The 23681-nt window shown below is 29.2% G+C and overlaps 1 protein-coding gene and 1 long non-coding RNA gene across 2 annotated transcripts in view; one reads left to right on the top strand and one right to left on the bottom strand.

Moving 5' to 3' along the window:
- The window catches only part of LOC132736949 (myosin-11-like), a 97117-nt gene that overhangs the window by 21787 nt on the left and 51649 nt on the right, over nt 1–23681 (bottom strand).
- LOC132736950 (uncharacterized) lies at nt 540–5613 on the top strand. The gene is made up of 3 exons (XR_009626652.1): nt 540–819; nt 3276–3470; nt 4744–5613. It is a non-coding gene; the product is annotated as an uncharacterized LOC132736950 (long non-coding RNA).

Below are 23681 nucleotides of genomic sequence, written 5' to 3'. Positions count from 1 at the left end.
CAATGCTTGCAACATTTCCATTTTGTTTTGCTTAGTGTGTTCTTTAGGGATTCCGTTTTGTTCTACTCTTGATGTATAACTTGATAAATTTAAGTCAAATACATCTTATACAGACCAATTGACAGATCAAAATCTTAAATATTGCAATGCAGTTTCGAGATAAAAAAAGAATTAGTATAAAAATGCGTAAATTTTTTTTTTAGAAAAAAATATTTTTAATTCAAACGATACATTAGTGCATATGTACTATTGTATGTCATACATCATGTAAACAGAATGGTATACTTTTATTACAATAACCTATATCTAGAAACATAAACAAAATAAGAGCATTATGTGCCATGGACCTTTAATATTCATATTCTCCCAATTAATTGTTTATTTCCGCTCATTAATAGCAGTTACATCGTCCTGTTTCTTAATTTTATGACTAAGAATGATAAAACAGATGTGAAATACTCATGCAGACATAATCGGTATAAAACTTTACAGTTACATGTCCCATATTTGCTTCAACTCTTTGTACTCTCCGTTTAGGCCAGTCATAATAGAAATTATGGTAAAACTAATTACTTCACAAATGTTTTCACGATTAAATAAAAGATAAACATTATTTACATTTTGAGAAAAAAGTCCTCAAAAAATCTCCTTGCGGAATCCTTAAAAATCGATCATAAAGATTTAGTAAAAATCGATATTTAAATGTGTCTCTTAAATTACACCATACTTTAATTTTATGCACGTTCGGTGACGTCACGTTTATTATATTTTCGTTGAAAGATCTGAAGTTACTTCAAATACAGCATTCCTAGTGCAAAGGTGAGTAATTTTAGTCACTTTTATATTCTTCTGTATAAATTTTAGGGCAAAATATGTCAGTAGATAGATTTAATTGACCACCAATCAATCGATTATGCAGATGACAAAATGTGTCATATAATTTCGCGATTTTAAACACAATTTTGAATGAAGTAATCATTAAAAGTGAGTTTATATTTTACTCACTGTTCTATATTGTTTTCTATTGTACAATTATCTAAAATGACACAGAATTAACCACACATCTTACTGAGTATTTAAAAAAATGTGTATGCACAAGTTATGTAAATTTTTCTTCTCTACGGAAGCGTGTTGTGACCAAAATCACGAAAATCTAGGGATATTTCTAAAATGTTAAATTTGACTTATTTCAAAGAGTTGGCATGTTTTATGAATTGTGGAAATCATAATTAAATCAAATAATATGTTAACTTGATGTAAACAAATGTATTTTGTAATACATAATGCATTTCTAAGCGAAATGATAATATTCCAGCATGTTATATGAAAAATAGACAGCGTATCCAATAGGGTGTAATCAAGCTAAAACTGTTACCTATTAATGAGGAAGTTGTTACTGGAACTTTATACATTACTTTTACTTCTTAACAGAAGACATGGATTTAAAACCAAAATTATTATGCCAATTATTGATTCTTTTGTAGGTTCAATCATGAGAGTATGGGCTTATAGCAAAAGATAATTGAGCGTATTCACTTGAAATATTGTAAAAGAATTTTAAATGTTAGAGCCAATACAAGCAATGTTCGTATATACGGCGAACTCGGCCGTTACCCATTGTATTACTATATAATTCGATACCTAAGAATAATTAAGTTTTGGTGCAAATTGATAAATACTGACAATATAATTTTACGGAAAATATATGAATTAAGTTTATCTGATTGTTATAAAGGTTAAAAAACTGGGTATCAAATGTTAAAGAAATGCTAGATATATATGGTTTAGCCAAATACTTTTTTGAAAATAATATTGTAGATAGTAAATTATTTCCAAAAATATTTAAACAAAGAGTTATATATTGATAATTATATACAAATATGGCATTCATCAGTAGAAAATAATTCTGTTTTAGAACTTTATAAAAATTGTAAAGAATTATATTCATACGAAAACTATCTTTACATATTACCAAAGGATCTAAGATTTTATATCACGAGAATTAGAATGTCTGCACATACACTAAGAGTACACTTAGAGTACAAACGGGTAGATATGGGCAAAATAGAATCCCAAGGAGTGAAAGATATTGTTTATGTTGTAATACTATGGATTTAGAAGACAAATACCATTTTGTTTTGATATGCCCATGCTATGTTGAAAATTATGTGAAACTATATTATTACAAATGTCAATCAATGTGTAAATATTGGACTGATTTCTAGAATTATACTCACTAATCTAGCTAAATATTTGAGAGAATCGATTAAAACCAGGAACATTATTGTTAGTACTAACAACTGAATTTTGATATTTTGTTACAAATTTATACTAAAAATTCAATTGATTTGTTGTATACTCTTCGTAACAAATTGTTTTATAAATGGTAATCCATTATTTTTCATCCTCCAGCTTTACATGAAATTCAATACTATATATTAAATCCTATATTATTTGTTAAATAGAAACGTGACATCTTCACAATTTGTGTATTTATATTGTAGTGATGATGCACTATGTACAAATCCAAAATAAAATTCTGTTCTGTTCTGTTCTTTACAAAGTTTTATGTTTTAACTATTTTTATTCTATCATTCTAGACAATTTGGATAAGTCTAATAATCTAATGTCAAAATGCAATAGATTTCACTTATCAAAATGGTTTTAAAACACAAAATTTACTTAAATACTAAGATGACATATTCAGGTGTAAACAGACCAGACTTCAAAATTGCATTTGATATAGATTTTAATCATATCTTTTCCGATCCTAAACCATTTTATTCTTATTATAACATATTAAATTTGCTTCAATTGTTTTCTTTCTAAATGTTGTGTAGCTTGAAAATCTACCCTCATGATACCAGTGCCAGTTGCATGTATATTTTAAGTAATGTTTTCCATGTTGTTGTCAGCATTTTTAGAACAGTTGTTGTATAATTAGTTAGAAGATGGATAGACACGTGACTTCTACACGAGGAGTAATGGTATGTGAGAGAAAAATGGCTTTTTACGTAGATATATCTTATTGAATGAATGAAAAAAAACAAAACAAATAGGTGTCTTTCAGGTTTGTTAATACAACAGAAATTGATATATCAACACAAATTTACATCATTGTTTTACAGCATGATTATAATAAATGCATGCACATACAAAAGATTTTGCTCATACCAACATTTTCTCAGGCGTTTCCCTACTATATCATTTCAATACTATTTCTTTTTAATATCTTTTTGATAATGTTTTATGGACTTTATATATCTTATTTTCAGAGGAAGGGCTAAACATAGTATAAGATGGTTAATTGCAGAAGACAATATTTAGCGAGAGTCCAGCCTTTTATAGTTTGGCGAACATAAATCAATCCGTTGATTGGATGTGGCAAGAATTTTCCATATTTCCAAGTTAGGAGAGGCTAAATGGGTTCTGTTTGAAAAGATCCAGCATTTTTGAAAAGCAATTAACAGGTAAATCAAAGAAAAACCCTCTATATTTTTAATACACAGTTGGTGTACCAGATTCAAGTTTGTGTGCTACTGCATATATAACTTTTCTAAAGGGAATTCACATTTGTAAAAGTTAAATGGTTTTCTTTTAAAAGGGTTTTATTTTTAGTGTCCAAAACTGCAGTTTTCAATTTTAGTGTCCAAAACTGCAGTTTTCTTACATTCTCGGAATTACTAAGATCAGGGATTTGTTTGTTGGTTTTTATGTCACATCAACACTTTACAGGTCATATAATAACTTCAAGCTTTACTGGTGAAGGAAAAAGTGTGACATAGGTATTATTTTTAGCGCGTAGAACCACCAATGTTCTATAAGCTAGTTTGGGATAGCTATGTCAGATAATAGATTCCAAAACCCAGGCAGGACTCGAACCTACACCGTTAACACCGTAAGAAGCAAGTGTTTTGAAGTCAGTGACCTTAAACACTCGACCAAAACTTCCAATTTAGTTATCTGTATGAAAGTAAAGGTGCCGTTTTGTTCAGTATTTCCTAGAGCTGTCATTGATTTAGTGCAAAGCATATCAACGATATATCGATATCAAGTGACTAAAATCAACGATACACCAATATATCGATAATATCCTATACTCATTTGTCTGTCATTCACTTTCATACCTGTTTCAATGATTTCAGTCAAAAACATGTTCTGTACAGTGTCTTGTCCACTGCATGATTTTTTCCAGACAATATTTTTGTCACCATTGCTATGAAATAATTCCACTATATAACAAAAGCATAACATTAGATATAAATTACTGCTTCTGTATATATTTTGGGTGAATTTTATAATTTCTAGACATTTAATTTATTAGTCAAAAGTATCGATTTTTTAAAATGTGTATCGATTATTGATCGGCAAAAAAATATCAACGATACATCAATATTGTCGATATCGATGACAGCTCTAGTATTTCCTACTTATATGGCACATTACAATGTTTCACAGTCACACTTATATCAGGCGATAGGCAATTTACACCCTTTAAATTTGTTATAACAATATAACATGAAACATATTCTGAGGCACGTTTTTGCTGAGACTAAACGTGCCTCATTAATGTATGAATTATTTGTAGATAATTCAATATAAAAATATAAATCTAAAAGCACAATTCTATCTTGCTTTTCATAGTACCTACATTTTCAGTTTGACATAAAATTGTTTCATTTTAAAAGCAGAATGCAAAGTTCGCATTTTTATTTATCATATTATGTTGTAACAATTTTACAGATGCGAAACAATGTGTCTCTGTGAAAAGGGCAGGCTAAAGGTTTCAACAGCACCGGCCGAAAAAGTGGAGATATAATTTCAGCATTGAACAAGGACAGGGCAATATGTGTATATACATATGTGTAGCGTTGTCAGACTATATGGATAGTCGGGCCTCGGTGACAAAAATGATGAAATAACATTGTTTTTTTTTCAGTGTCTTAACATTCAGAAGATTCATTTCATTTTAAAATGTCTTTTTATAATATTTTTTTTTACAAACTTTCCATGGCAAAGTAAGTGCAATTTAGCATTGGTAAGATATTTACTTGAAGGATTGATTTTCAGAACAGAAATTAATGCGAATACAATGTATATAAATAATAATTATTCGTGTAAAATGTATTGCAATTTTGAATTATAATATCAATTAAGATAGATTCATACAACTCTATTCTTGGTAGAGCTAACTTGTAAGAATATTTAATGGAATCTGACTTAAAGTAAAAAAAAATAGTTATCATTAGTGGGTGGGGTAATGTTTTATACCAGTCTAAATGATGATGTATAGATTATGCAGTGTTGCGACTTTTTGAATGTAATCAACATTGGTTGAAGTGTTTTTGATTAAATAAAGCATGTTTGTGTATTAATGTGTTACTTTGTTAATGACCATATTTGCGTAGAATATCTGGGTTATTTAATTTCACAGATTTTTCTAATTGAAAACACATGATTTCAAAACATGACATTTTTAGCATTTTATACTTCGAATTTTTTTGAGGACTTTTTTCCTGTAGCAACACATATATAGTAGATAACAAATATGCAAATATCTTTTCTGAAGGAATTTGTTTGAGGTTGGGTCTTATTTTTGGCTAAAATGCCTAGCCTAGTTACAAAGAGGACATACATATTCGAATTCATCGGTGTAGAATAAATTTTCTGCAGTTACTGAACAAAATCAGTCCTTTAACATTTAAATTAGACAAGAAGTAACAGTATAGTAGAGTATTCAAGTGAGATAGTTAGTACATTTGTATAACAAGTAGAGATTTTGATGCTAAAGCATCAAGTCGCCGGATAGAAAAATGATTGTATTATCATAAATATAAGAAAATATAAGTTTAATGGTTCAAGTATAAAAATAAGAGGAACAATGAGTTGAGTAATGTTTGACACTGAGGCTTGTAAGGCAAGTGCTATGCTGGTAATTCTTCTTGTAATTATACTTTATACATATACTGTTGTACCATACATTGAAATCCGTATAGGTTACTAGTTCAGATTCAGATAATTACCGACAAATAATTACCGATCATCGAATATTTGCAAAGTGACTATGAAAATATATATGTTTAATTATTACATGAAACAATACAATTTTACTGTAAAAGTGTTGTACATCATTATTATGTGCTATAGAAAAAAATATATAATTTAGTTGAAATCAATACACGTATTCCAATCGTTACATACGATATATAAAATTAACGTTTAATTGCCTTTCAGTGCGATAAACTATCAACACAAAGATAGTTTATTATTTTTTTCTATGTATCTAATACGATTCCGGACCCTTGACGTCATACCGTTTTGGAAACCTGCGTGACGGAAACCGACGGAATATACCGAAATCAACGATTACCATTATAATTACAGAAAGGGCCAAGTTAAACCCTTTACCAAGAAGAAAGGAAAAGGTTTTGAAAATGTATTTTTAAAGTAAACAGGTTTCTCTTATGATATAAAGTATGAACCTGATTCATGAAAAATAACTTATGTAATTATCTGTACAAAATTACAATGATTTACATCTTATCAGTTACCACCATTAACAAATTACCTGTCTTATCAGCAATCTGTTACTATTAATAGATTTTATAACGATATACAACATATATAAACATGTAGTCACGTGATTCTTACGAAAGACCAGGGAGCATTTGTTTATAATTAGATAAAATAATGTAATATAAAAGGTCTCATAAAAATAAACAACCAAATAATTCTAAAGAGTCATTTCAAACAGCATTCATGATTTATTAATTATAAAATAGCAATGCTTGACTCATAGAAAAAAGTAATAGTATCTCTAATATTCAATGACTGATCCTTGGGGATACGTTATTGATTCATTTTATGAAAATTGTAATGTTGCTTTTTAAGACGTCAATATGTGCATATTTCATTCCACTGAGCAAAGTTATCATAATTTTTATGTTTGATTTTTTGTGATTACTGAAAAATAATTGTTGTCTTTAATTGTTCAATGACTGATATGCTTTTATTTTCAGATTTTAAGGGCTTTTCCTACCATAGGTATAATATTAAACTATTACAAATATAGTCGCCGGTTTCTACCGGCGACTAATAAGATTGTACCTTGTTCAACAGTAAGTATGTATACGGCAACTTAGCACAGTCCGACATGGTATGATGTTTGTAATATAACTGTATTGATAAATAAGGCAAAATTTGTTTTCAGATAATAATGTTAATTAATAATCTTAATAAACAGGCACTGTATTAAATTAACGAAAGAGAAAGAGTTTTTCTTTATAAAAAAGTGTACGAGACAATTTGCTAAAGGTCTAATTGTTTTGAGATCAAAAATCAAAATCTTAAAAATTGGATGAGCAATAGAGCAATGCACTCACGAAATTTCTTTCCCTGCTGATTTTATAGATAACCAATTACTCTGTACATGCATTTTTCTTTCTATATTTCTAAAACTGATTTTAATTTTAACAAAGAATTGAAATTGAGATAAACAAAAATAATTGAAAAAAGCAACAAATAAAAACGACAAAAAAAAGAAAAAACAGAACGTTTTATAGTTCGATTTCGATTGATTTTATAGTGTAATATAAATTTCCTACAGCCCTCTTTTATTGAATTTTATTATTCTTGAATATTTTTAAACAGTAATAAAATACGTATAAACATAATGGATATTTATTTGGTGTAAACACTTAAAATTTGAACATATGCCATGAAAAAGAAGCGATAAAAAGTTTTCTTTGAAATTCTTAATCACATCATAACATTTCACTGTATCACTTTAATTTAAATGGTTCATTATTTAAGGAATTAAAGGCGAAAAATCATACACACAAAAATTAACTCGTTATTTACGCTGATAAAAAATATATCAAACACACTTTGTTTCAATTTTGCAATGAAATCGATCACCAGTTCCTTGCTTTAATCTTAACCGTTAGATAATACAGCAAATTAGAAAACAAACAAAAAGTATTAAAATACAATATTTAACAAGTACATGTATATAATAAAATGAATTTGTGATATCTAAGTTAAGAATCAATACGAAAAATAAAAAACTAAACTTAACTTACCGAACCATTCGAATATTCTGATCTACAACCGATACACACAGAGGTAGCACCGCAAGCACAATATGGTCATTTCCTTTTCAAAACATTTCAATATACCATTCACATATAATACATTGTACAAAGATTCTTATTGCCTAATATCTCTCTGTCACAATTTCCCTTTCTCTCGATGTAAATTAATTGATTATTCTTTCAGGAGTATTTTCCTAATGCGTATCCAAAAAGAATTCAGTCAAGTTATGCACAATTTAGTTTTCAGAGAGAACATTTTATTTAACCATTCCACTTAAACACTATAAAATAAAAACTTTTCAAACAGACGTTTTATGCCACATTTAAGCGCTTAAATATGTCCTGTTAAAAACAACAAAGAAACACCTTAAAGAAAATATTTCAATAATTAACACAGCAAAAGACCCCAATATAATCAAACAGAATTCCGATGGTCTTAGTGAGATCCAAATTATAAACTACACACATCACCTCTCGAAATAAAACAATTTTATTCGAACCACCTGTTCAGAGAACAACATTCGAATTGGCATATAGCAAATACCATTTTCTACGAGGGCATTGCAAATAAATTAAAAATGGTTACTAGCTAATTTAAACTAAAAGGAACAGCAGGTGTACTTTTTTTTTAAATTAAGAATAATGATTTTCTTGAGTGAAATAAAAATATCTAAATCGTTTGTTATAAAAATCTGCAAATCCACTTATTTTTTTAAATAATGTTTTTTTATATATTTACGTGAAATATTTAAAAGATTTGATTATAATACCATTGTGGAAATTGTGAAGCTGAAGTATTTTAAGTTGAGTTTATAGTTAGTGTGTAACTTTGTAGCATCCAATGATTGTAATATCATTGTGAAATTGGAAAACAGAAGTATTTGAACTTGAATTTATAGCTAGTGTGTATTTTTGTAGCATTTGATGATTGTTTTGATGAGGAGAATATGCAGGAAAAGGTCATAAAAAATCAAGTGCTGCAAAACCATTTGCATACGGCATCGGACACAAAATAAGATGGATTTTAAGAGAATATTAAGTGTAAATGTTATCTATTTTGATGACATTGAAAGGTGTCACTTGACATATATTCCTAAAGACTATGACCACCTGCACTTGTTTAATGCCAGGAAAACATCAAATACCCATTTCCGTACATCAAATACAATGTTCCGATTTGCTGAATATAGTGATATTCATTGCTTTTTGGGAAGTAAAATAGATATAAAGGGATGTACTTGTTGCTGAACATAGCAAGTTCACTGTTCAAAACGAAAAAACGTCTAATATATCACTCAGTCACTGATAAAACTATTTTATCTGACAAGAAAGCTTTTTCTGTTTTCAATATTCAATGCTTTATTATATTCACGCTATTTCTTCTAACTCTATTATTTCCCTTTTTGACATTGAATTACATTAAATTAGAAATGCAGATAAAACTTCCGCAGCTCAAAACGAGCTTTACACTACATACAATGCAAACAAAGTCTCAGTTAAGTTTATCTTTTTTTTTCAAAAGTTGAAATCATTGAAATCAAGAAACACAATATCTTTTGTAGGAATGGAAAAGTAATTAGTAAATATGTCAGTCCTGTCATACTTATACTTTAATTAGAAATGAATGAATATGCCCTGAATTGGGACAGATCCATTTTGCTTCGTCATGCTGAAAGTAATGTATCTAGTCAGCAATTTGCCACGGCCACGGAATTTCAATATTTTTATAAAACGCAAAATAGTATCATGGAAAACATAGCACATGCTTACTGTCTTGACTTTTTAAATTATTTCTTAACTACAACAATATTGGCGTGTAACTGACACATTTAGTTATCATTTTAAAAACAACTACCTAATTGCTGATGAAAAACAAGTGTTTCCTGTGAGTCTCTGTGATTCTTCTTAAGCCAAAATTGCTTGAACAACAGCCAGACTAAAAGAGGCTCAAAGTTCTTGTTGGCCTGTCAGAAGTATTTTAAGTTTCTTTGTCCAAAGAACATTTACGCAAAAAGACTTCAAATCTGAATTAAGAAGCTAGCAAAGAGTACTTGTTCCTTTGAAGGCTTTGGAATGATGTTTTATTATTCCTTTTTCAAAATACTATACATCTAATAAAATCTTACTAATTTATTTGACTGAACTATCAACTGTTTTAGATGAGAAATCATGTATTCTCAAAGAGAATAAGTTATATACAAAGGTTAACAATTTTACGATCCTGGGAAAAACACACTTTGCTGGGTTTTTTTTTCTAAAATAAGTATAAAGAGAATATTACAATAAAAATAAGGAAATAAATATGTAAGACCGGCAAACCGATAGTTTATTTATTCTACACAACTTCAAAAGATCACTATATCAGCTTTATTATTCACCCCATTCAAGTTTGAGTTTAACCCAATTTATTCAACATTTTCAATTATACTGGTTCATGATCACGATTTCATTTTCACGAATTCATAAAGATGAAATCGGAAAATCCTAACACATGTATTGAACTTCTAAAAGTGTGGCTACTTGAAGTTGAAATCGTGAATGTTTTCAGATAAAATCGTAAACTCGTGAAGTTGAAATAATTAATTCATAGAATTTTAAAATCTCTACCAGCTGATCTCTACTATCTGAGTTCGTGACAAGTCAATATGAAGAAAACTAAGCATAATTTGGAAAATAATTCCTACCTTTAAAACTTATTGGACAATACGAAGGAACATACCTAACATACCTTTATTCCTAAACATACGAAGGTATCATATGTTCCAATATAAGGACGCATCAAAACAATCTTTAAAATAACAGTTACATCATATGATCTATTATAAACTGCTAAATATAATATCCGTACTACCTAACATTTCTATCAATTTTTATCACAATTTTATATTTACTCTTATACAGTTCACAGTTCCTTCCATTTTTCACTTTTAGGTATCCAAGCTACAGTTAAAAGACAATGTTTTAAAAATCAAAAGTAATTCTTTTGAAAAAAAGCTACCATTTATCATTCTTATTTCAACAGACTCAAAGACAGTCATAAGTGTTTAATTACGTTCTTGTACATATCTAAAGGAATATTTCACAGAAAAATATGCAAATAATTAACACAAAAGAAGATCTCAATGTAATCAAACAAAATTCTGTAGGTCTTTGAGAGATCCACAGTATAAATTGTAAACATCACCTCTCGATCTCGAAATAAAACGGGTTTATTCGTACCACCTGTTCAGTGAAAAAGATTCGACTTGGCAGATAAGAAATAGCATTTTCTACGAGGATATTGCAAAAAAGTTTAAACTAGTTATTTTTTAACTTAAATGAACAGCAGGTGAACATTTCTGAAACTTCTGATATTCCTTGGAGGGTAAATGGATTTTTTTAAACAAATGATCGTTTAAATGTTTAATAAAATACCTCTTAATAACATATACGAGTATTAATTTTATTTCTTATATTACATTTTGTATTGGTGTTAAATATTTACAACATATGATTTTGATATAATTGTGGGAATAAAGAAACATAAGTATCTTGAACTTACAGTCAGTGTGTATTTTGTAGCATGTCATGAGATAGTTATTCAATACACAGAATAAGCAAACAAGTCGGACAATTATTTAACCATCAGAAATCCCTTTGCTTCCGCGACAAAATGGGTTCATAGAGTATCGGAAGTATATGTATATCAAAGTATATCATCTGCAACCCTTTCTTACTTGTTTGCATTAAACGAAAAACTGTACTCATCAATTTATAATGAGCTGTATATGTTACATCACGTAGTCTTAAGACGAAAACATATTTAAATAAAAAACACTCAAATTCAACACTTCGGAAAATGAAAACGAGGCAAATAATGATTTATATTAGGATGAATACATGAAGTTCAGCGTTCTATACCTCTTATTATGTAATAAATAAATTTAGTTTCTTGACGCTGAGAAAGGGAAGAATTTTGTAATACTTGTAGTTGGCCAAAATTGAAAGCTTGAGTCGGACAGCGTTATATTAAGTTGGAGGCTCCTAAGCTCCGAATGGAATCATTTCTCTTTCTCAAAAAATTCTTAATTTTTGGTATATTCTCACAGTTACAAAAACTACTCTTTGGTCATATAGACTGTTTTTTAGGTTCTTTTGCCGTTTTGCAATACATACATGTATATTATATAAAGTGATAAGGTATTCTGTATGAAAGTCAACAAAATACTACTTTGTTTTCACTTTTATACTTTAATACGCATTACTGCATGTTCAGTGCACATTTCTTCATTTAATTAACATCTAATACGGTCTTAAACAATTTTCAAAGCATTAATTAACACATGATCGACTAAAGTAATAAGAAACTATTAATTTCTGAGATATAATGCACCTTTAACCAGTGACAGCTCAACACCGCACGATGACAGTCCTTTATTTACCTACAACTCCTAAAGTAATGCCTTAATTGAGAGGTTAAACTTGCCTATCAAATGCAAAACAGTCTCATAAAACATCTCAGTGCCTGTTCTTGTTTATATGTACAACTTTTCTGTAATCGTTACTTCATTCTATAACAACAATATTGGCGAATAACTGACACAAATAGTTATCATTCTAAAACAAATATCTAATTGATGATGAATAACACGTGTTTCTTGAGTCTCTTTGATTCTTCTTAAGCCAAAAAGCTTGAACAACAGCCAGACTAAAAGTCGATTGAAGTTCTTGTTGGCCTGTAAATTGTAATGTAAGTCTCTTAGACTAAAACTGTATTAGATTGAAATCTGACTTGACGTGTTACCATAGAGTACTCGTTTCTTTCAACAGTATTGAAAAATGCCATTTATTACATCCTTGTAAATACCTTTCATCAGATGTCTAGCTAATTTATTGATAGAATAAACGGTGTTCTTAGACAATCAAATGAGGGCAATTTCGAAATTGTTTCAATAAGATTAAAGGTTCCAAACCAAGTGAAATAAAATACCTTCTTATTAAGAAAATGAGAACTGGAAAACAACGGTTATCAATTTAATGCTTGAAACAGGGTAATACTTATTCAATTACATCTTCTCACTGACTGTCCTCAAACTATTAATAACTTATTAACTTATTCCCTAACTGGGTGGATATTAAAGTTGATATGTTCATTTTTTATCATAAGCGGCTGTTTTGGTAATAAAAGCCAAATGAATGAAGTATAGCCCAGATTTAGGAGAATACGAATCAAAATATGTCCAACGTATGTATTGATTGTACAAACAATTCTTTGATACAAAGTTTGAAGATAAGGAAGCCCCGCTAAATGATCAAAAACAAATATCTGCGATAACACATGATATCAGTTCTCCACGTTTACCCTTCGTATGAGTGCTTTACGCTAATGGTCTACACGTTCAATATATAAGAATAATTAGAACACACCTGTTCGTATGAATAAACAACATATTACTTTGGTAAAAGAGTAACATTTATTTCAGCAGTGCGAGAAATAAAAAAGCATTTTAACAAAAGGCTACTTTATTTATCTAAACAGGTGTTCTATCAGATAAATGTATTCTATTTTGAGAGCAAATGCATCTCCAGTATTCTAAAAACATACCAGGTATTCTTTATATTTTCAAAGACAATCATTATCAGTTTAAATAGCTCTGTACACATTTAAAATTCCGAGGATTGAACTTATTCGACACAAGGTATTATTCTGTAGGAAAAATAAAAACAAATTTAAATTAATTAGTATCAGGTATGTGGAAAACAATAGGACTATAATGAAAGAACATGATGAGTTCATGACATACGACTCCAAGGCCCTAGAATGTTAAGGAGTTAAATCTATGTTTTTGTGTTACAGAGTTCAAAAAATCAACAAGGGAAAGTGACGTTCACGGATCGCAATCCTGGCAGCATCCATCTTCGTAGATCCTACCCCTTATGACTTTTTACTGATATTTATTGATAGCTATTTTAGAGCAACTAAAATATAAGTGTCCGTTAGTAACACTAAATGCTTTTACTACTGTAATACACAGATTGTTTTTATACAATGATGAGGGAATTAATCGATGGTTTTCTCTGGACAAATTTTACGGATGTCCATACAAGCCAAGCTTTATATAGGCCATTAGAGAATCATTATATCAAAGCTGTACTCATATCATCGGGAAAATCTTTATTATAGCTTTCTTTAATAGAAATAATTAGTTTATTTTTAATGAAGCATAACAGACATCTTTAGAGATGTATAAAGGAAAGAATATAAAAAAATCAAAATTAAAAATCAAAATGCTGCTCTAATGGTAATAACAGGTTCTAATAACGATGAATAGTTCCTATGTTCTAAGTAAATAGATTTAACAGTCGAACATCTCAAAAAGTATCTTTTTTCTAACAAAACCGTTCCATTTAACGTAAGCAGCAATGTAAGAGTTACGTTACAGAAACAAAAACAAATTGTATTTTAAAACGATAAATCGTAAGAAGATGCAAGTTAAAGATTACAAAATCTTCTTAAAACACTCAGGAGAAAAATCAAAACAAATCAAGTACAATCTGTAGCCTGAAGAACGATACTGTAATACTTTTATCAAAGAGATGCGCATTTAGAGCAATTAAAAGCACATTACATACCAAAGCAGAATATCTGTTCTTAACATGCAAAGGCTTAAGTAAGTAAACAAATTAAAATCAATCAATGTCAAAGAAAATAGTTGTTAGATGTTAAGAAATGTGTAAAATATTCACAGTTCACTTGAAATGGTCCATTTTTTTGTTCAGAATCTGAGAGGTTTTGATTTTTTGTTTTTGTTTTGTACATCATCATATTTATATCCCTACTCTTGCAAAGTGACATTTCTTTAAATTCAGACATAACTGTGATTATGGGAATATATATGCTGAAAGAAACTAGATTAGATTACTTCATTTGAGTGCATGAGGACATTTTCATCATTTAGATTTTTTATTAGAGAAACATGACTTTGGAGGAGTGATGTTCCACATATTGTCAATTGTGAAATATTAGGTGGGGAAATTTTGAAGTTCATCATCTATGACTGTATTTGTTTTCTGTAAAAAATATTCGTTTACGAACTAAATCTTTCTTTGACTTTTCATATTCACATCTTATTTCCTCAAGTATGATTCACGAGAGATAGGCTGAAATAGTAATCTGCAAATTAGAATTTCAAAGAATCTACCAGAGAAAAAAATCCAAAGAAAAAAGCAACGGTAAAATTCATTCCTTAATACGAACATAATTATTTGTCTGATGGAAGAAACTCATTTTTATGGTTACAAAAATTTAAGCTTAAAACGTCATATAAATGATTTTTGAATACTTGTCAAGAATGTTTATGAAATCGATGCTTTATCATTTATTTATGCCCGAATATTTTAGTGTTATGTCTATGTTCTCATAAAGACTTTAACATATTATGCTTGTATCATAAATATGCAATACATACTGTTTAAAGTGTGATATAAAAGTGATTAGAATTCAAGGTCACGTTATTGTCAATATGCTGTGAAAAGGGGTATATTGGATGTTTGCAACTGGAAGTAGGAATATTGACAGTTTTCATAAAATGAAAGAATAACTATTTTTTTAGTTTCTACAGAAGGAAGTGGCGCATGCATACTAGTAATCATAATCATATCATTGGTGCTAAAGCAATAATCTTTTTTTTCTTGTTAAGGTAAATAGTTAAGTAAAATTACTTACAAAACATGGGTGAGTTACATAACCAAGTTACTTTTTGTAATATTTTGTTAATTAATGATATACAACCATACTGATGTGTAAAATGTTTAAAATGCGTAGTTTACAAAGCAAAATAATATGTTATACTTTTATATACAGTTTGTTTGTTGTTGATGTTGTTTTTTTAAATACGCAAGTATAGCTTCTGTTACTTAAAGATCTGACTTGGAAGCATAAATCAAAACAAAATTACATGAAAATTGCAGAATGGGTTTGATAGAGTCTGTTTATGAAGAATAACGAAATAAGTGCAATATTCCTCACGCCCCATAGCACCGGCTTGAGCGTTATTCAATTTAAACACTATATAGTGCCATTTTGTCTTATTTTGATATCAATCATATAGCATCACATTAATTTTCGTCCAGCCTGCAAAACTAGGTCAGAAATTATTATAAAAAGCTAGCAACGAATTTAAGTTATTTTAACTGATATCATAGTAATTATCAATTATCATCTTAAAATTATTTCGAGCCTCACTTAGTATGTAAATATTCTAGAAATTTTAATTCTTTTGATGTAATGCCAGCATGCTGGGTTATACATGTGTAAAATAATTTTCTCCCTATATTGTTTACAAATGATGTTCTCTATAACTTAGACATATCACATACTTGCACCTAAGTGCTTGGAATTTGCTAAGCCAAAAATGCAATTTTGCAAAGCTAGGCACATTCACATTACATTTGTGTCAAGGAACACTTTAGTACAAATACATTTAATTATTGAAATACCATTTTTACTTTTCAGAAAGAAACACAATTACAATATATGTCAACAACAATAGCTCTGTGCGAATATGTCATAATTAAAATGAACAACGTTTGTAAGGAAGGTTCCAAATTGAATTATTTGCTTAAAAGGTTTACTTATGTTTAGTAACAAGTTGATTAATGATAAGGTTATAATAAAGATATTTTTCACTCAAACAAGACATATATTCTACACCATCATAAACAATAAATTTAATTCTTGATAAGTGGTACGACTTGTTTTTTTTATTTCTTGGGGAAATTCATAACATGTAGTTTTATTTCCAAAGTATATTTTCTAAAATAGAAAAAAAATCAGAATACCTAAAGAATGACAATGGCAGAGTTACTGCTCTTTGCACTGCACTTCTTAATACTCAATAACTTTTTCATACTTATTTCTAATAAGCAAAAGTTTACTCGGCTATATTTTGTCAAAGTAACTAGTTATATCTAATGATGATATGAAAATTAAAACGAAGATTTATAAACCTTGTTCGGTATTTCTAATTTTCAGACTTTTGGGAATTTCATTACTTACATTTAAATCTAACAAACTGACTAAAAGTACTTTTACGTAAAATAGAGGAAAAGGAAATGGAACCCCTAAATAACATTGAACAAAATGTTGCCGGCTCGGTTTGATTGACGGTAGCGGGAAAGACGTGATACTGGCAACGACTCCTAGCAACGAAATACGCAGAATTCAACATTTCAATAGTATTTTATTCTTCTGCAAAGCGTTTATGAGATAGTGTATTTTCTGCAAGTTTTGAAATCAATCGGATTATAATTTAGTTTTGATAGATTCATGTTTGTTTGCTTGAAGAGTTTTGTTCAATTTTCACTGTTAGCCAGAAAGAAGAAATGAACATTATACGCTATAAAGTTCATACTTTCTTTAATTTGTGATCTATTTTTGAACGCAACTGGTCTTGTTTTAGACTTCTACACCAACTTTTGCCAGTTTGAATGATTAACAACACATACCGAGTAAAGTGATCTAGTTATTACCTAAACTGACCTACCTTTTGGTGACTGACAAGTGCTTTCCTCTGTTGCTCTATTTGTTACTTACTGACACAAAGTACTTAACAAAAACGTCAAACAACTAATTAATGACGAAATACACGATATACACGTGTATCGCAATAACTCGGAATTTCTTATGCTTGAAAAAATGCCAGACAAAAATTGTATGTTATATAGTACATCATCATTTCCGGTTCAAGATACGTTCACAATTCACTATATTTTTTTGCAGAAAACATTTCTAAAAGTGGATCAAAATTGATATAAAGATGTAAAAATTCAAATACCTAAAATGTTTATCATTCTGATATTGAATTGAAACATGCTCAATAAAATAGATAAAAACAGAATCCCTAAGGCAAAATTGAAAATGCTGCATGCTCGTTTTGATTGCGCCAGTTCATGGACGTAACCGGAAAGTACCGATAACCGTCCACGCCCCTAGCACCGGCTTAAACAGAATTCAACATTAAAACATCAAAATGGTTAAATTTGGAATTTTAATACATCCAGAGATGTGTTTATTCGGCAGTGATCATGCATCATTTGAAGCCTTAATGTAACTATTTTGCTATGAAATATGAAGACAGAAGAACTAATTCTATTAAAACTAAAATCAATGCTGCGATTTAAATTGAAGCATTACAACTTCATACAGAAGATTTTAACATTATTTTAACAATCAATTTATTACCACAAGATGAAAATGATAAATGATGGATACATACAATATTGTAAATGAATTTATAAAATTAAACGGTTTTAAAAATAAAAAAACAATACTTTATAAAACAATAAAACACTTAAGGTAAAGAAACTTTAACTGATGTTTAAATATACAAGACTTTTTTGAAGAAATAGAAGCAAATAATGTCGAACAAAATGTAAGCATCATAAAGATGACCTTTAACAGTATTTTATCTCTACAATTGAGAAATGAAGACAACGAGAACTAAGATCAACAAGGCAATGCGACAACGACATTCACGGAACGAAGCCCCCAACACAGCCCATCCACAGAGGCAAAGAAATTAATGATCACCGAACAAAAAACTTGATATTCTGGAATCAGTTAGCGTAACAACAAAACAAGAGGCGGCAAAATTCTTGTAAAATTGCACTTGGAACATTGAACAGGCGCAAGAATGTTATGTTAAGAAATTGACGTAAGATAAATTTTCTTTAGCTTGTAACAATCTTATCTGCATTTTTTTGTGTACAGTTGCTTAAACTTGTTAAAGTAATCTTCCAGCGAAGTGGGAAAAGGATATTCAAAGGCATTTAATCGTAGACAGAATGATGAGGGTCCAAATCCGTGAAAATTGTTAAAGGCTGAGTAGGAAAAAATAGTTTTTTGTTATAACTGGTTTCAGTCTTAATAATGAAAGTAGAATCGGGACGCTGATTTGTGCTTTGCAGCACACGAATAGAAAGGATAATTACAAATCAAATTAAGGCAACAGGAAATGCACTGTGAACTTAGCGTTATATGGTAGGACATTATCAGAATTGTAAAGGTTTGATTCAACTGAATATTTATAATAATGGTGAAATTTTGAATTCAGAACATCAGCAGTCTTACAGCGGGGGCTTGTGGGATGTTGCACTTACCCCTCATGTACAGACTCGATTAAACAGAGTCTGCAATTTTCATGTAATTTTAAAATTGTTAATTTCGATAAATGCTTTCGAGGGGATCACACTTTATCCATATTGTTTAAGTCTAGGTGCGTAAGTACCGAATATTTACAAATACCCACGGTTATGTCATTACGATTTTCTGGAAAACTATTCAGACAGAATCTTGGTTAATTGGCCTTTAAGCCATTTTACTACAACTAACAAAAATTGTTTAAACTTACACCTTAATAATTTGTTAGAAGAATAGATAACTATTATTTTGTTACCGCTCATTTCCTTCAAAGATAAAAAACAAGAAAGAGATTTGCCTAACATACTTTTACTTAGAACTATCTTTGATGGAAACAGACGAAGAAGATGTAAAATTATTTGATTTTTTTTTCTCGTACGCACGAATTCCCTTGGAAAAAGATCAGTGCTTGAATTTTGATATTGTTGAATGTGTTATCTTTTCTCGCTATCAGAGTTAAAGTCAGCTGCGTTGTCAACAAACTGTGATTAATATAAGCAAAAAAATGAATAGTCTCCAAAGTAACTTCTTTAGAAATTAGTCATTCAGAACACATAAATAATATTGTTGAAAACATTCCTTTTCCCTTTTAAATTCGTGCTTTTCTTTTCTCCTTACCTTAATCAAGTATTGCATTAAAATCAATAGTATCCGGAATTATTTTAAATCTATTCTTGTGCCGATGAAATTCACTTTTCAGTGAAAATTAATTAATATCAGATATTCATGCAATTCACCATTGCCTCCAAAATAGTTTACTGAATTTCATCGTTTATCGCTTCTTATATAAGTCATCTATCGCTTTTCCATTTACTTAACGTATTAATCCGTATTGAAACTAATATATAAAACTGTTTATTATTCAAAAATTAATATGTTATTATTATACATTTGTGTGCATTATTGTCTACTTATACTTAAAGTATATTCAAACTATTATCTTAAATAATACTGTCCTTTAAACTATATATATGTGAAAACCATCGGAAAATAGCATGATCGAGCGAGACTAGTTAAGAAAAATGCAGCATTGGGATATCTACACGAATAGGTTAATACAAATAAGAGAAGATAATGAGGAGTCGTTAGGTCGGCATATGGTTGTTTATTTTGGAAATATAACATATTATCACAACCATTTTCACCTGTGTTATGAGGCATCATACTGAGTTCACATACGGGCCAGCGAGCGCATAGGAAATCTTTGATACATGTGTATGATGTATGAAAAGAGTCAATTGATGAGCGAGGATAAATGTTAAATAAATCACTTGGCTAGTATATGCTAGAATGAATATTCGAACTTTTTTTTTATAGTTTTCTTAGCAATTTACATTATTTGAAATATGAAAGTTATCGTCTTGTTTTAATTTATTAATAAGTTTAATGTTTTAGTTTTAGGTAAATCATTTCTTTAGTTTCATTCGTTATTTTCACTCCAATTTTCCAAAATTGAAATTTAATTCTTCTCATCATATGAAAGCCAAGGACAACGTTAACGAAATGCAGCCACCTAAAATATTTCACTATATAGAGCCAAAGAAACGACATCAAATGGGACACCAAACGGAAACGGGAGCTTAAAATGTCGAAAGAAGGTGCAGGTGCAAAACAAATTAATAACCATTACAATTAAGGACCACGTAAATAGAAATATGATGGGTTTGTCATACTAGTATAAGAATTAAAACAAAAACGTTGGTTGAAAACTACCTTTGCGTTGTTTTGATATTATATTTGTTGATGAACGCAAAATTTTTAATGAACTAAGCAGTGTCATTTTATTTAACTTTTCATATCTATTTTTTAACTATTTATTTTGGTTGCAATTCAAATTTATAACTTGCACGTACTTTTTCATAATACAATAACTCATCGAGAATCTCTTTTCTTTCTTTCTTTTCAAATTGTAACGAAAATTAATTAACAGTACATATTCTAGATTTAAATAAAATCATATCGAAGATATAAAAATTGATGTCAGTAAAAAAGATATTGACGTACGAAAACACCATTAAATGAAATAAAATACGTTGTCCAACATATGTTTGCATGTAGCAAACAACAGTAAAAGGAAATATATCGCAAAATCGAATTTTACGAATAATCGAAATCTGCATATTTAAATCACATTTAGACTGTTTAAAATATAAAATGCACAATATAAAAATATGCAATTTCTATAAAATAAAAATAAAATAATATGTCAATACCTTCAATGGTGAGCATTCTATCCAACACTACTATCCATATTTCGTAAGATTCCTAAACTTTTCTAGGTAAACATCTACAGGCCAAAACTAAAACAGATCTTTATCACGTGTATTATGAGAGAATTTAGAATCAACAGAGATATGATAACGATATGGGGGCAATATAGGCAACATAAAAGTGGAGAGATAGAATATACAGGTACAAGCTTACAGACGAGGATATGTGTATCCGAAAAATGTGAGTTTTATAACTGAATTTTTTACATCGGTAAACGGATTAAGCCAGATCAAAGTTTACAGAGGATTAATAAAATTGCTGATGAGCCAATATTTTGATGATATCATCATGCCCCCCACGCCCCAAATTCAAGATTTCGTTTTTACATTAACCCAATTGATACCCATACACTTCAATACAAATTGAAATTTATTGGCTTTTCGTGTGTAGCTCAAAGGATTTTTGTTGTTTGTTTGTTTTTGGATATTCAATGTTTCAAAACGCCTGTTACATTTTTTAACCAAATTTTAATAAAATAGAGTTATGTGCTATGTGGACAACTACACTCATTATCATCGTTGTTTGTGTTTTTATACATCATTTCATTATGTTGTTTCTTTTCCAAACTTCCTGAGTTATTTCATTTGTTTTTTTTTGTATAATTAACACTCATAAATTTCCCACAACATAATGTGTCTTACGATAACGTTCTTTGCACTAACTACTTCATAGTTCTCATAAACAAGATTATCATGTTATGTTCTGAGACCTACAACGAATCGCTCCCTAAACACTTTTGATGCGCCAAGTTTACATTATAAGCATTACATTGCAGGTATTAAGTGTGCATTTTCTGGTTTCGATTATATCAAAGATAAAAAATAATTGAATATTTTATATATGCACATACTGCGTTTACAGGTACTCGTAATGTTTGCTGAATCAGGAAATTAATGTAAATACAAATACCGATTCAAAAAGCAAGGCAAATCTTATGTATATAAGATACGGGACTTATTACAGATTTATTCATATTTCAAGAAGAAAAGCTTGTACCATCGAAACATTTCTGTATATATCCGATAATACAGTTTTGACTCAAAAGTATATGTTCATATTTAAATAAATGAGAATTGATCCAAATGGGAAGGTCTGTAATACCATAAATCATTATTTTGATAGTATTTAATATCATACGTAAAAACAAAACAAAAAATGTATGAATGAAGTTGGTAAGAGAGTAACATCTATGATCCAATATTGTATATTTATATATATATATAATATGAATAATGAATTATTCAAGAACAAGATACACATGTATTTTAATTTTTTCATCGTGACAATTAGTGTACTAAATTACGTATTCTAAATCCTATTTAAAGATATATTTCACAAGGATATCAAAACTATACATTTTTCTGTTGTTGTTATTAATAATTTTCGGAATACTTTGAATAAACTATGTGGCCATTGTAGATTAATTTAGTTTAATTAAGCACATTTCTGTTACGCTATAAAATATGCTATACCAGTTCCGATATAAATGATGCATGGTGTTTCAAGGTGGTGTTTAAAATGTCATTGTGTTTTACAATATTGAAATGTTGACATCAATGATATAGATGTGGCACACTAAAAGATGAGAAAGCAAGCATACGATCACTTCAAGACAAGAGTTTCTTTTACTGTTACAATGACAGTGAGAAAACGATCTTAAGTCCTAGTTTAGAAATAAAATTAAAGGATTTTCTATAGCACTATTTTGTTTTATTATTTTATACCTTCCTCTGTAAAATTTCATGTAACTTATTGCATTCATTCTAAAGGTGGTTCATGTTCCACAATTAAGAAATATTACGTCTCATTACAGACAAATTTCTTCAAAACATTTAATTATTGAGATAATTTGATAACATAATTTTTGACAAACTATACTAGAAATTTGTCGGAGTACATGTGAACATTGAGTAAGAATAACAGCAATTTAGTAAAAGCAAAATAATTTTACAGTGTTTTAACAATTGGAACAGATGCCAGTTATAATGGTTTAAACATCCATCATAGTTCTGACGCACGTGCAATTCGTGCTTTTTGTCAACAACTGGATAACCTGATAAATCAGAACATATTTAAAATGAAAACAATTGTAATGGTTAAGTTATTAGAAAGATATATTCGTCTTAGATCTGGTGCAC

The sequence above is a fragment of the Ruditapes philippinarum genome, unplaced genomic scaffold, assembly GCF_026571515.1.
Source record: "Ruditapes philippinarum isolate M1 unplaced genomic scaffold, ASM2657151v2 ctg1920_1_1_1_1, whole genome shotgun sequence".
In the NCBI taxonomy this organism is placed as follows: domain Eukaryota; kingdom Metazoa; phylum Mollusca; class Bivalvia; order Venerida; family Veneridae; genus Ruditapes; species Ruditapes philippinarum.
Note: the sequence above shows the minus strand (reverse complement) of the source record. Positions and strands in the feature narration are given on the sequence as shown.